The sequence below is a fragment of the Notolepis coatsorum genome (assembly GCF_963971535.1).
Source record: "Notolepis coatsorum genome assembly, chromosome: 7".
Classification (NCBI taxonomy): domain Eukaryota; kingdom Metazoa; phylum Chordata; class Actinopteri; order Aulopiformes; family Paralepididae; genus Notolepis; species Notolepis coatsorum.
The window spans coordinates 62,529,693-62,545,385 of record NC_140171.1 but is presented as its reverse complement, the minus strand read 5'-3'; positions in this window follow the sequence as shown (position 1 = coordinate 62,545,385).

The window sequence follows — 15,693 nt, the reverse complement described above, 5'->3', positions numbered from 1 at the left end:
CTCCTCGGATGGCGGCACGAGTTTAGGCCGCCCAGCCTGGATAAGTCCACTAGCTAGAGTACGACGAACCGGTGGTAATGCTGGTCACTGTAGAACGGTAGCCGCACGATACACTATAAATAATAGACTATTACTTCACAATAGAATAAGTCGAACTCGACGATACAGCGTTAAACTCTGACACTTTAGCTATCTATTCGCACGCGGTTCTCAAGGCTCTATTTAGGGGCAAAGAGGCCCACTTCACAGCACGTTGTATCGTGGTGAAGGCTTCAACGTTTTTGGTCTAAGTGCTGCTGTATCCACCTGCGACGTATTTATACGTAAGGTGAATAATCGAGTGCCAACCTCAGTTCTGTCTCGTATTACTGCGCAAACCTGGACATGTTGAGACATGTCTTGGCGGTGGCTTTGAACTTGCGATTGGGGGTATGGCCGTTGGCGCCTAGGGGTCGCTGTCCAATAGGAGAACGAATATTATGGTCTGGCCTGTACCTAGGTAAAGGGATATTCCGTGTATATATACAAAGAATATACAAGGGATATCAGACGATATACAAATATTATACAATATATCTCAAGCAATAAATATATATATTCGGTTTAATCTGACCCTTTGTAACAACTGCGTTACATCGTTGCCAAAATGCAATGTGTAGATGACGTGCGAGCGGACCGGCAGGTCAAAGCGAGGTCACACAGGCTACAAGCCAAAAAGCAACATAGAGGGTGAGGAAGAGAGGTAACTTTATGTGTTCAATAATCTGTTGTAAACTATGTGGGGGAGCAAACAGATTGCAACTGTAAAAAATACAACATTGATTTAATTTGATGAAGCATCTGATACGGCAGCACGACAATGTGAAACTTGACACATAAAAAAACTGACGCTGACAGGGAAGCTTATCAGTGCCAGTGATGGATTTACTCTGGCAAAACCACTGAAACTGGATCTTAGATCACTCACCCATGTATTATAATAATAAATATGACATTATTTGCATCATTAACAATTAATTTCATGATTCAACGAGGCATCGCAAAGTCCTAAAGTAAATAAAAGCACTACACCAACACTGCAAATGGCAGTGAATAAATACATAAGTATATACGAACTAAACTCAATCGCGTAGATATAGCTATAGTGGAATATAACACATATACTGCTCTCAGCACACCCCATTCCTTTCATGCAGGCTATATATTTGCCATTTTGTATTAATATTCCATACCATCTTGTTCTCTATTGTTATTTTTTATAGTTTTTTTTTTACCTTGCTTATTGTGAACAATGTAAGAGCCAGTGGACATCTTAAAATCTTACTATACAGAGTCCATAGAAATCTATAGTTTATTAGCAACGATACTCATTTAAGAATCAGCTGCATTCTTCATTCCGGGGAGCACTGCTGAGAACACAGTTTGTCCTTATGAAGTTCTTAAGAAGATATTTACGAAGATACTTACGAAAATATTCAAGAATGAGGTCCAATGTCAAGCTGCCAACAGCGAAATAGGTTTTCTGGCTACATTGAGAGAGAATATGCGGTGATGGAAGCTAATTTGAATGCCACACTAGGCTTTGTTTCCACCACAGCTGATGGACAGCTAACAACAGAAGCCAAACAGGTTGGAAATTTTTCAGAGAGGGGAGTATATTAAGCAGAAGTAACGAGTCATGTAACTAGTAACGTAACTAATTACTTTGATACAATATTAATGGAAATCCCAAACACCAGAAACCAGTGTTAATTTTGGCAGCTATTTTCATTTTAGTTTTAGTCTTAGTCATGTGTCAAGTGCTCCTTTTTCGTTTTCATCATATTTAGTCATCTTCATTTATTTTTTGATTAGTCAGTTTTTGTCAACTAAATGTCTGAGCATTTTAGTCTTAGTCAGTTTTTGTCTAAATTTTGTCTTTTTAGTTTTAGTCTAGATTTAGTCGACGAAAACGGATGACATTTTTGTCTATTTTTAGTTAACGGAAAAAAACTTGTCAGAAATAGTCAACATGGAACATTTTCTGATTTAAATTGCGTATTTATTTTTTAACATAGGGGAATCTGAGTCGGTGGCACAAGTGATACACAGGAAGTATATATGTTGGTGTAGACATGGTCCAATGTATTGTTGCTCCTACAGTATATGTTGGTGTAGACATGGTCCAATGTATTGTTGATCCTACAGTATATGGTGGTGTAGACATGGTCCAATGTATGCATCAAAGAGAGCATTACGGATGTGGTGACGTTGTTTCTGACCAGAGAGACAACGCTGAACTCTGTCTGTCTTCTGTGTCTTTCCTTTCTCTCTGCCATGTCTGTCCTCTCTCTGCTGTGTCTGTCCTCTCTGTCATGTCTGTCCTCTCTCTCTCTGCTGTGTCTGGCAGCGGTTTATTCTATAACAGGATACTGTAAACTAAGTAAACAGAACACATAGTAGTACTAGTAGTAGTACACACTGATTGCAATCTGCTTGCATAAAAACATTATATTAAAATTACATTCTGAGGTCAGTGTTAAAGTGCCACATGGAAGAGGTCTGGTTAGTGGTTAGAGTTAGAGGTGGTCTAGGTCTGGGTAGGGTAACTTAGGGGTAGTTAAGCATTCATTATAATTTATTATTATTATTTAGATAGATGGATGTAAAGGGCTAGACCAACTCTTAACCCCTATCCGGACCTAGACCACCTCTAAGTCACAGCCCTAACTTAGGGGTTAAAGTTAGAGGTGGTCTAGGTCTGGTTAGGGGTTAGAGTTAGAGGTGGTCTATGTCTGGTTATACTGATCCGATACCAGTGCATACAAAAAAAATATATATATATATTATATAAATTATAAAACTTTTTTCTCTTTTCTTTTTTACAGCTACTGTTTTATATATACTGTTTTTTTAGTAATAACTAGAAAGTAATGGTATTTATTCAACAACAGGTGATTGTATAGATTAGTATTAGTATCATTAATTGACAACTAAGCTCAATGAGTTCACCCACGGAATGGTTGTTGGTACATTGGTTCCGCACGGACATTATACGTTGTTGCGCACTTCCTATCCAGGCTGCTCCGTTTAGGTTTGCTACTGCAGAGGCACTGTTGTGATTTTTAATGCAAAATAAATATTCCACATTCTCTTTTGAGACTCCGCCTCAGACTCTTATCATTTGGCACTAAAAGCTAAACATTGTCATCGGTATGGCTGTCTGCATTATGTAATTAATTGTGTGCAAGAGGTCAATCAGTGACCACGTTAGCGTAAGCTAGCTTAGCCACTAGCTAACGCGAGCTAGATGGAAATACAAACATTGTAACGTTACTGGTGAATAAATGATTTACCTTGGAATACTCCTTTGCTAACTTGCTGTACTTTGCTTGCAGGTCTGCAGCTGGATTATGAATAGTCCCAACTTTAGCCAATGTAACGTTCAGCTAAAACTAGCTTTTCAAATAGCTCCAGCTAATGCTAATAACGGAGCTCCCGGTCACACTGCTCTAGTCGGGACGATGGCATTAAGAAAAGTTTGTCTCGTCTTGTTTTAGTCAACAATATCAACATACATAAAGAAAAAATTCGTCCTGGTTTTTGTAAATTACATTTTCATGTCCTCAGTTCTGGTCAACGATATTTAATAAACAATTTAGTCTCGTTAGCGTGACATGGTCTTCAATAACGTGACGTCACGTCTCGTTGTCATCATGAAAAAAACCTTCGTTGACGAACATCTTTCGTCATCAATTTATTCAACAAAATTAACACTGCCAGAAACATTGGACACAGGACAAAGACTATAAGTAGCACCAGTTGAGTAACACAGGCGATCATCTTTCAACTCTCACTTGAAGGAGTGTAGTCGCGGACTGAGACCATAATTCCTACCGGGAATTTGACTCAGGCAGGCCAGGCTAGGCCAGGCCCATACCCATACCCCCCCCCCCCCCCCCCCCACCCCCCCGGGAAAAAAACTGCGTTATATCTTGCTGCGCTGTATCACGTGGTTTTTGATTGATTGATTGAAAAGTTTATTAACAGATTGCAGAATGGGTACAGTACAGTACAGCTCAATACATACAATTGTTAATAAGGGGATGCAGACCAGAGAAAGACTTTCGTCTTGTTTACATCAGGGTCCCCCATTTTCAATTCATGGTGGCACTGTAGAGGCTGTATACGCTAGTATAAATGCAGCTTCAGCACCATGGACAGCGACGCTGTCACAAAACGGACCATACAAGTTGTATACACTACACCAAAGTGTAGAATAACTACTTTCCAAATAATGGATTGTCCAAATGTCGGGTTCTCTACTTCACTGGCGCACTCTGTGATCTAGTCGATTTATCACTCACCCTCTGCGCTGCTGATCATCCATCAGACTTATAGGTGTTCTATTTCACGGTCAGGTTCCAACAAACTCCCTTATTTAACTCTGAGTCCCAGCAGTACATCCAATAAAGTGATCAAGTGATCAACATCCGGAGTTTCCACGTCAATTTCAATGTCCATCTGATTCAAAACTTGTGTAGTAACACGGAAGAGCCCTTCGGAGCTAAACCAATCAGAGAGCGTCTTCGCAAACTGCGGCTACAAAAAAATCACGCATTCCTGCCTGCTTGCCTGAACTTATAATGCGCAAATATAAACATGTATACCAATCTGGCCTGCTTCGGAGTTCAGTGGCCTGACAAACAAACAAACAAATTTAAAAATTAAAAAAAGCATTTGCCAGTCTGCCAGGGCAGCCAGGCCATGCCAGTCTGCTAGGCCACCGGGAAAACTCCCGGTGGTCCTGATGGTCAGTCCGCTAGTGATGTGAGTGAGCCTCTCCTTTCTAAAAAATCACAGAAGCTCAAAGGGTTCAATTCAACAAGGACATAATTTAATGGTTGAGTCTAAATGGTACCTCACATTGGGTTTCATTCACCAATGGAATTAAGACAATTTTTTTTTGCCATTTAAGACCTTTTCGGCCCGATTTTGGGATTCACCAACCGTCCCTTGTCTTGGATTCGGCCCTGACTAAGAGCAGGATTTAGGAGGGTTGAGGAGCAGTCTTAACTTGACAGACTGGTGTGCTCCGTGTTCTTAAGGGCTTTATTTGGGAGGAATCATAGTGATTTGTTCATGTTAACTCTACAGGCCTCCTTGGAATTAATTAATCATAATTTAAATAAACATGACAATATTTGTACGAAAAAAAATTACGCATTTGATGTCGTAAAAATAAATAATATGGATTCATCTGATCACAAGGCAGCTGGATTAACCATATCTGAAAACAAGGGACTAAACACGTTTCGCAATTATTCCACATCAATGTGGAACGCCCTACCCACAGCTGTAAAATAATGTGAATCACTGCCCACTTTCAAAACCACTCTCAAAGAGCACCTACGGGAGACTGCAATTCGAAACTGGCCCCTGTAAATATCCTAACCCAACCCCCCAATGTACAGTAAATGTCCTAACCCAATAATACACGAGACCCTCTTCTTGGGACCAAGTAAGGTTTTATCGATAATCCAATGTACAGTTACCCCCCCCCCCCCCCCCCCCCCCCCCCCCACCCGCCTTATATTACTATTATACATTTGAAAGAATGCAGGTTATAGCCAACATGCAATATATTCCATTGATTGGTACAATGGGACAGACATTTGTTGTTTTTTATAGCTATAACCTGCATTCTTTCAAATATATCATTAATCAATTAAACAGATATTGAAATACAGTATGTAGCCTACTACACCAACACTGCAAATGACAGTGGATAAATAAATAAGAACTAAAGCTAATCGTATGGATATATCTATAGTGGAATAGACTGCATTAATATTCCATAAGTCTTGTTGCGCCACACACACGCACACTGTATAGCCTACGTGTCTAATGAATGAACAGTAGGCTTATATTATTCTAATTACTTGTTTAATTAGGATTTAGTAGATACTATATGTTCTGCCCTATACGTACAGTAAGTACAGTACACATATTAAGGCCGCCAGAGTCGGGTGTACCATAAGCGGACTGGTGGACTGTACTATATAGGGCAACGCAGTATCTGTGATCTCCTAATAAAACAAGTCATTAGAATAATATAAGCCTATACTGCGTTCATTCATTATGCACATAGACTATACAGTACTGTGTGTGTGTGTGCGTGTGTGTGTGTGCGTGCACGCGCTGCGGCAGGTGGCCATGAGCTGTATGATGACAATACATTAATCTAATCTAATTTTGATCGGTCGCAAAGCGCTTCCGCTACCTATATCGCCCACCATTTCCACACGGCTGCATCATCAGTTGCATTATAATGAGCTGGACAGGTGTGTCTAACTCTTGATGTCATACTTTTAGCGATTTCATTTGTACACGGCACATAGCCTGGCTTTATAAGGAGCTGCCAGAGGCGTGTCTGTATGCAAATTAACTAAACGAGAACGCAGTTCTGGTGAGTCGCGTTTTCTTGTAAACTAGTCAATAACATGGTTGTACTGTATAGGCTACTACGCTTCATTAAGGCTTTCTTTCATCAGAGTGGAAACATAATATGAAAACCAAATAGCCTACAAAATGCAAAAGAGCGCGCCGAGCGAGTGTGTGAATTCATTGTTATGAGTGTGGTATTCAGAAGTGATGTTTGTTTTTATAGCCATTCTAAACAACAAACGTTCCCTCACTCTGCCACGTTGTCATTTTGATAATAAAAAAAACATTAGAATTCACGTATAGTGGGCTATTTCAAAGCCGTCCTGAACAATGTACGTCCCACTCCCTCTCACGTCATTTTCATTTAAAAGGACATTGGAAATCACATTAAAGCGTTCTGAAAAAAAAAAATCTCAGAAAGGCAGCACCCCCTGCCGATTTTAAGTTCCAACGTCCCTGGCTTAGAGTAGTAGACAACAGAGTACAGCAACTTGCAATGGGCCTGGTCTACAAGATACACTACACGACCAAGGTACCCATGTACATGTCAAAATACTTCCCAAAGGTCAGTGAATACCACGATCACAACACCAGAGGGAGCTCCACAAATCATGTAAAACCCAGATTCGGCTCAAACAAGGGACTAAACACATTTCGCAATTATGCCACATCAATGTGGAACGCCCTACCCAAAGCTGTAAAGGAATGTGAATCACTACCCACTTTCAAAAAAACTCTCAAAGAACACCTACGGGTGACTGCAATTCGAAACTGGTCCCTACAAATGTCCTAACCCAGTTGTACAGTAAAGACCAAGTATGGCCTTGTCAGTATTCCAATGTACAGTGCCCCGCCCCGTACCCAACCCCCCCCCCACCTCCAATGTACAGCCCCACCCAACCCCACCCCACCTACCCAACCTCCTCCAATGTACAGTTTCTATGTCAAATGTATGTTAGTATTCCAATGTACAGTGTTCAGTGTCCCCACCCCCCCCCCCCCCACCTCCAATGTACAGCCCCACCCAACCCCACCCCACCTACCCAACCTCCTCCAATGTACAGTTTCTATGTCAAATTTATATACAGTCTTTTTCTGGATTTTTTAGTATCACAAACAGTACTGTATTTGCAAATCTGGTATGTCATAAATGTATAGATGTAGCATTACTGTCTATCTGTATGTCGTGTGTGTCATATGATGAATTGAAAATGGGGGACCCTGATGTAAACAAGACGAAAGTCTTTCTCTGGTCTGCATCCCCTTAACAATTGTATGTATTGAGCTGTACTGTACTGTGGCAATTCCAGGTGTAGGGGTGGCAGAATAAACAACACACAGACAGGTTGCAGTTCCCAAAATCATACTCTTTATTTTCTATTTAAATAATAATCGCTTGCTGGCGTTAATCTGTCGGCCGGGGCGGCGTCTCCACTCTGTGGCCTCTCGCCTTGCGCTGCTACCGGGGACTGAGAGGGGGCTCCTTGGCTCCATTAAGTCCCCCCTCCTCAACAAGCGCACCGCGACGTGATTCGATAATCACTCTTGATGATTCTCTAGCGACAGGTGCGTCCGGAAGCGGACGCCCAGCCATTGGGTTGCTACGTAACGTCCATCAATCACCAAGCCCAGGGGTGGCTTGGGGTTGCCACAGTACCCATTCTGCAATCTGTTAATAAACGTTTCAATCAATCAATCAATCAATCAATTAACAAACGCCAGCTCTGAGCCCTCGGCACAGGTGATTTTAGGGGTGCTAGCAGTGTCATGCTTTCTGTTAAAAAGCATATATTTAGTCTTCTTGGAGTTGAGAAGAAGGTGGAGACGGTGAAAGGACTGTTCAATAGAGGTAAGGCACATTTATTTATAATAGCTATGATAACGTTAACGAAGTGAGCGTAGGGGTTAGTCAGAGTGTAGTGGGGTCGGTAGAGAGAGGCAGCACTTCATTTGTGTGTAACGTTAGTCAATAACATTGAGCAAGTTACATGACCGGCACTTCGACCCGGGAAGGAGAACGCTCCCCTATACTCTACTACGGTTCAGATTAATACAGGAAAAGGTATACATTGGGGGCTCGAGTCCGGGATATGAAAATAAATCCTGATTTCATCTGTGAGTTGTAAACTGTATGGAAACGTGAAGTTAGCTTATGCTACTGGACAACGGACGTCTCGTCATTGAATGATCACGGCCCCTTTTTTTTACCACGGTTGCCGCGGTTGTCTGTTCTCCATCCCGCGGGTGCCTTGACACACCGCGGGATTGCGGTGATGCGGTTACCGCGACAGCCCTAATATCAGCACTCATTGACAGCAATAATCAGAAGGGGGGTGACAGTGGCTCAGGAGGTAGAGCTGTCGTCTGGTAATCGGAAGGTTTCCGGTTGGATTCCTCATAGCAGCGTGTCTTAGTGTCCTTGAGCAAGACACTTAACCCCCTCCCGATGAGCAGGTTTGCGCCTCGCATGGTTGCCTCTGCCATCAGTGAGTGAATGTGTGAGTGAACGGGTGAATGTGAGGCATAAGCTGTGAAGTGCTTTGGATAAAAGTGCTATATAAATGTAGTTAATTTACCAGAACAGTGAGTCAGTAGAGTTTAATTACAGGCATGCAGTAAACTGGAATAAACAACACAGCCAACAAAGAAGAAGAGGTTTACAGGGGCTGGGTTTAGATACAGCTGTCTGCTCTGATCTTAACATGTGGGCTGGAGGGTGCACAAGACTCATCCTAGCAGGCAGGCAGGCAGGCAGGCAGGCAGGCAGGCAGGCAGGCAGGCAGGCAGGCAGGCAGGCAGGCAGGCAGGCAGGCAGGCAGGCAGGCAGGCAGGCAGGCAGGCAGGCAGGCAGGCAGGCAGGCAGGCAGGCAGGCAGGCAGGCAGGCAGGCAGGCAGGCAGGCAGGCAGGCAGGCAGGCAGGCAGGCAGGCAGGCAGGCAGGCAGGCAGGCAGGCAGGCAGGCAGGCAGGCACATATGCGGCATCAGCACCTGCTAGCCAATTAACAAAGACTCTCTTAACTCATTCAGCGCCACAGGTCTTGACACTAGAGCGCCATCGCTTTAATCAATGGGGAAACTGCGACATTTGCGAGTGCTTAAAATATATCTTATATTATAGCTATCGGTCTAATACACCCGTCGATTGTCAGTGAGTTGCTTCCAGTCAACATGCACGAAACAGATTTTTTCATAGATACATTTCCGTTTTATACCGTGGTGAATAAGAGTATATATCCAGAGCATTCTGTCTAATCTCAAAAAACTCGAGCCAATGTATTTCCTTAGAAATTGTGCCATGTGTCGCTTGATTTATGAATCGTTCTGAAAATAATGCTAGATTATTGGTATTATGTGTCATCATGCGCGAACAGAAGCGGGGGCTGAAAAATCGCTTCTCAGTGCTTTGCCTGCAGCCAACGTCAGAAACACACACACGCTCTGATGTTGGCGAAAGAAACATCGGATTAACCCAAGATTCGTAACATAGAGTCCTTACCTCACATCTGATGTCCTGCAAAAAGATTAATCCAATTCCTGATCGCCATTCCAAATGTTGATCGCGTTTATTGATCCAACGTTATACAGTATGTCCGAAAGGCATAATCCAAGCTGCTCCCAGTCTCCCCAGTCCATGTGTTATAAACGTTACTCTTGCCCGAGAAGGAAAACCTGGACCGGACTTGTTAGATTAGCATACAGCCCAATGGGAAGGGATTTCAATGATGTGCAATTCCGGCTGGAAGAGGTAGGCGGCGGTATTTGCCCTTTTGCGAGCTCAGACCCATTCCCAATGATAACATCAGGCTGGATGGATGAAAAATTAATGGATATAGCTAATAAAATAAATAACGATTAAAACCCGACTTTACTCGTGATTGGCACTGAGCGGTTGGCGAGTTAACCCGACTTAACTCGTGACTGGCACTGAATGAGTTAACATGGATTGATTGATTGATGGAACGTGGATCAGACTCAACATCTCTCCGGTGCACCATCATCCAGGTAATAACAGTCTCTGTTTGGATGATTGAGAAGTTAAATGGGATATTTTCATGTAATTAGTATTTTGTACCCTAGAGGTATTTAGAGTGGTACTCCTGGTGAAGGTACTCATGTGAAAGCGCTCCAGGTGTGCTGTGATCTCAGCCTCTGTGGGAAAGGATCTTATCTAATGGTGCTTGGAGTGGTTTTCTACAGTCTTCTACCTTTGCTTTTAAATGTAGGATTTAACCCTTGCGTTTTTATTACTCACCCAATGTTTATGAGTCTGGTGGACCGACAACATTATTGAGATTTTAAAACAATAAAGCCATAATCATACATAACATAATATGTTAACTTGATCTCAATTACAAGCAGTCTAGATGGTATACATATGGTTTATATTTGCCATTTCTCTGCTAGATCACATCGATAAATGTATTATTAGTTTTTTGTGATAAAATGTGGCCTGTAAAAAAATTATTCCGTTAAAATCAAGACATGAATGGAATAAATCACGTTTATCTTGAAAAATATAAATGGAACAATGTGGAGGCAGACAACATGAAACACATTTTACCATACTTGTTTTCACCTACAATTTCTACAAGTTACAATGAAAATGTGTTATTTTATGAATTCACATAAATTGAGCCAAGGCCAATGAGTCTCAGGTAAAAATGTATAATTCACTGTATCATTTCTCTTTTAGTAAACATTGAAAACGGGTCCCACAGAACCGAACACAACACAAGGGTTAGGAAATGCATGACCCCCCCAGCCAGAATGTATCTCTAAATACCCGAGTAGAACGGCAATGTGTGGACTTATTTAGCTCATGTGAGATGCACATAGTCATGTGACCATCTATACTGTAGCTTCATCTGCATAATTTTTTAATGTTTGTCCCCCCTCCCCCAACTCTGAGTTACATTGTGTGGTGTGAAACAGCAGGTGGTCTTTCATATATTAAAATTCTTTATTCGGAATAACCCCTTGAGATGTAGCATCTCGTTTTCGAGGGGATCCTAACACAATACAGCGTATGTACATTTTCAGAAAAAGAAAAAAAAACACACAAAAAAACATTGGACATCGAAACAGTCTACAACAACAAAATCAACTGAGAAATGAAATTACAAAATAAGTAAACCAACATACAAGATCACAAAATAAACAGGACAAACAAAACAAAACAAAAATCCAGCAAGGATAGGAATGGATCGTTACTTCGTACGAGATAAGTAATGAAAGTCATGATAGTATGCAATATATAAATGATAAAACTAAAAATAATAAACTAAAAATGATAAAAATGATAAACTAAAAACATGTACATGTACTATGGAAGTAAGAAGACAGCGCATTTTTTAATAAATAAAAAGATGAGATGGAATGAGTATTTGCAGGTAAGTTATTCCAATCAGAAGGGGCTTTGAACAAAAAGGCTTTCTTGGCTGTTGCTTTTGAGAGTGTTGAAAGTGTAGGAATGCAAAAATAGAGTTGGCTAGAATGCCTTAAATAGTAATTGGAATAATATGGAGTCAAGTATTGTTTTAGATATTGTGGTTCATTAAGATGAATACATTTGAAAATAAATTGTAACCAGTGGCGCTGTCTTCTTACAGTGGGAGAGGGCAAATTCAGTGTTTCATACATTAGACAGTGATGAGTTGTAAAAGGGCATCTGTAACTGAGGGGTTACAAAACCCTGACTGTATTAAAGATTGTTTAGATTAAACCACTACTAAATATTATTACTTGCCAGACAGTACAGTTAGTTAAATATGGCAGACACTCAATAGACGGCACGGGGACAAAGAGATAACGTTTACAGTATTTTAATAGCAATATCAATATACAACTGAAATTAGTACGTTGCTCTTTTATGGCGAATGATAGTAGAATGTCAGAGTATCAAAGTCAGTGGGAATGAATAATTCCTAGGTTAATAATACGCGACCGGAACGCTGCATGGAGTGAGATGGCGATACAGGGCAAGCAAGGGGTATAGCTGGAGACTGGTGATTTCCCCCACGGAGTGGTAAGCTCCAGAGGAATTGAAGAATAGTCGGATACTCCTGCTGGTCACTGAAGAAAAAGGGGTCTCGTACGGATCCAGTCTTGTAATCCAAGTGCTCGATAGCAGGGTAATAGCTCTTAATCCAAAGCCCGACGGCAGTGATGATAGCTAGCTAGCTTCGTCCTCGAAGCTAGCCCGATGCAGGTCTTCAGGTGTAGTTAAATCCAAACGCCAACTGTATTAACTATGCTCTTCTCCACGGTACTTCGCTTACACAATTCACTATAATACACCAACAATGGTTCTACAATATTAGGGTCGTATCTAAGTAGCTACTAGCTATCCATAATGATACACCGCGGGTAGGCTTCCACTGCTCACATGTCCAATCGTTCTGCTGTTAGGTTACTCCACACTTCACCTCGTGTTCTGATACTCGTTACGTTAAGTTCACACTACAGCTGCTTGCTAGGTTAAGTTCGCACTTCACTTCACTTAACTTCACTTCACCTTTCCTAAGGTTCACGCGCGCACGGTTCACACTATATATACTCAGAGTGATTTCTAGAGCGCAACCAAATTACTTGTCTGGAATCAATGCGCTGGCCAAGGGTATGTCTCAACTTGCCCGGACACGTCTTTGAACTTGTCTGGGGGGCGCGACTGCTGGCGCCGCCAGTGTCAAGGGCGGTGTCCAATGAGGCGAGCGAATAATGCTATGATTCAAACGGAGACTTAAAGGTATATAGCTTAAGGGGAGCTCCAGTAGCTCACCGCGTACCTCGAACGCTATTTTCGGCGTCGGGGACAACCGTGCGCGTCACGGATCTGGGGTACACGAGTTCGACTCCCGGACTCGCCGTATTTTCTCGGAGTGTCTTTCCCCGATCTATACCCCATTCAACCTGTCTCTGTCGGTCATACTTGACCAGAAAAAGCGATAAACGCTAAAAGAAACCAGCTGACTGGTCAAAGTTTAAAGAAAAAAAGGTTATAAAAGTTATATAAAATAATAAACGTAGATTCTCAGTGTTAATCTGGCCCTTCAGAACAGCCGCCTCCTAATTAGTCCGCACCTAATTAGTAAATAAATGGGCACAGATTAATATTAATGTCCAGTCAACTTCTCCATACTGTGTTATGAGGAGTTGGAACAATCTACAAAGTCAGTGGGTCATGGTCGTCGTCAGGGGAGTCAGGGATCTCCGGCAGCTCTATCAACTTAGCTACAGGTCTGGTGTAGGTCCGCCCTTGGACGATGACTTCTGCCGCTCTGACCTTCCCATCGGAACCAGTAATCACTCTGCTCACACGGCCGGCCGGCCACGTAGCTCGGGGTAGTGACTGGTCTATTATCATTACGACGGTATCCACTTTCAGGTTGTCCCTGTCTTTTACCCACTTCTGACGGGCTTGAAGGGATGGTAGATAGTGTAGGAGGAAGCGGGTCCAAAACTGGTCGGCCAGTACTTGGCTGTGTCTCCACATTCTCCGGCCGTTCATCTCGTCTTGTCTGTACACCGCCTGAGGAAGGGCAGGGTCCAGCCGCACCATCAAGATGTAGTTTGGGGTGACGTGGTCGATGTCCGCTACGTCGCTTGAAACGTAACCGAGGGGCTTAGAGTTCAAGACGCCCTCGATCTCTGTGAGGACTGTCATCAGGACTTCCTCAACCACGGTCTGGGCCCCAAGTACGGTGTACATAGCAGTCTTTATGGAACGGACCTCTCTCTCCCACGTTCCCCCGAAATGGGGGGCGTTCGGGGGGTTGAACTGGAATGTGATCTGAGCAGGAGCGAGGCGGGTCTTGAGTTCTTCACCCATAGCCAGGAAGCTCTCTCTCAGTTCTGTGTCTCCTCCTCTGAAGTTTGTCCCTTGGTCGGACAACAGCACTGATGGGGTTCCTCTCCGGGCTTGGAATCTCCGGAAGGACATGAGGAATGAGTCAGTACTCATGGTCTGGAGGATTTCAATGTGAACAGCTTGGGTGGTCATGCACTTGTACACGATGCCCCACCTCTTCTCTGTCCCTCTTCCTTTCTTGACGTTGAATGGGCCGAAGCAGTCCACGCCCGTGGAGTGGAAGGCCCGCTCGCCGAGTCGGAGGCGGCAGGGAGGCAGGTCGGCCATCATCGGAATACTAGGCTGTACCCCCCACTTACGACAGGTTGGGCAAGTCCATTGGAATCGACGTACAGCTTCTCTCCCTTGGAGTATCCAGAAGCGCCGTCGGATCTCAGCGAAGACTCTCTCTGCCCCGCGTGGTGCACCACCTCGTCGTACTTCTGGATGATCAGCTCGGTTATCTTGTGTCGGCTGCTGAGGACGATGGGATCCTTAGCATCTTCGGTCACGTCCGGGGCTCGTCTCAATCGACCACCCACCCTGATGAGGTACTGGGCGTCGAGCTCTGGGGCCAAGGTGAGGAGTCGACTGTCTGAGGGGACTGGCTTTTTCCCTGTCAGGCAATCTAGTTCTTCTGGGAATGAGTCTCTTTGGGCTCTCCTTAGCAGAAGAAGTTCGGCTTCTTTGTAGTTCGATGCGTCCAGGTGGAAGCCAGGTGCTCGGGTATGGGGTTGTCCCAGCCCTGCTCCTTGTCCCACAGCTCTCTCACCAGCATCTTCGCCCGAGTGGTGTAAGGTAGGATACATCCCATTGGGTCGTACTGGCTGGCGAGTGTTCGGTACACACTCCGCCGAGTGGTCGGTATAGTCTTGGACCTTCCCTGATCCGTGGTCAGGGGTGTGTGTTTGTAATGAAGCGAGTCCGTTTTGAAACGCCAGACAAGGCCCAATGTCATCTCTTGCGCTTCACCTGGGGTGGTCGCCATCCAGGTCTCGCTGCTTGCGGCCTTTGTCTCTGGGGGGAGGCTGCAGAGGACTTGAGGGTCACTGCTGGTGGATTGCCTGAGGTCGAATCCACCTTTGGCCAGTGAGGCTCGTAGCTTCAGTAGTATGCTCTCGGCTTCTTCTGGCGTAGATACGCTCTGTAGGCAGTTGTCCACGTACAAACTCTTTTCCACGCTGTGTCTGACCTCCTTGTCGGCTCCGGGGTCTTCGGCCACGTGCTTCTGTAGCGTGAACCTGGCGCAGCACGGGCTGCAGGTGGTGCCGAATGGGAGTACCTCCCATTGGTATATCGAGGGTTGTTCGTCGTCGAGCCTCTCTCTCCACAGGAACCTCAGCAGAGGCTTGTCTTCCTCCATCAGTCGCACTTGTAGGAACATTCCCTTGATGTCGCCGCTGATGGCCACTTTGTCCTGG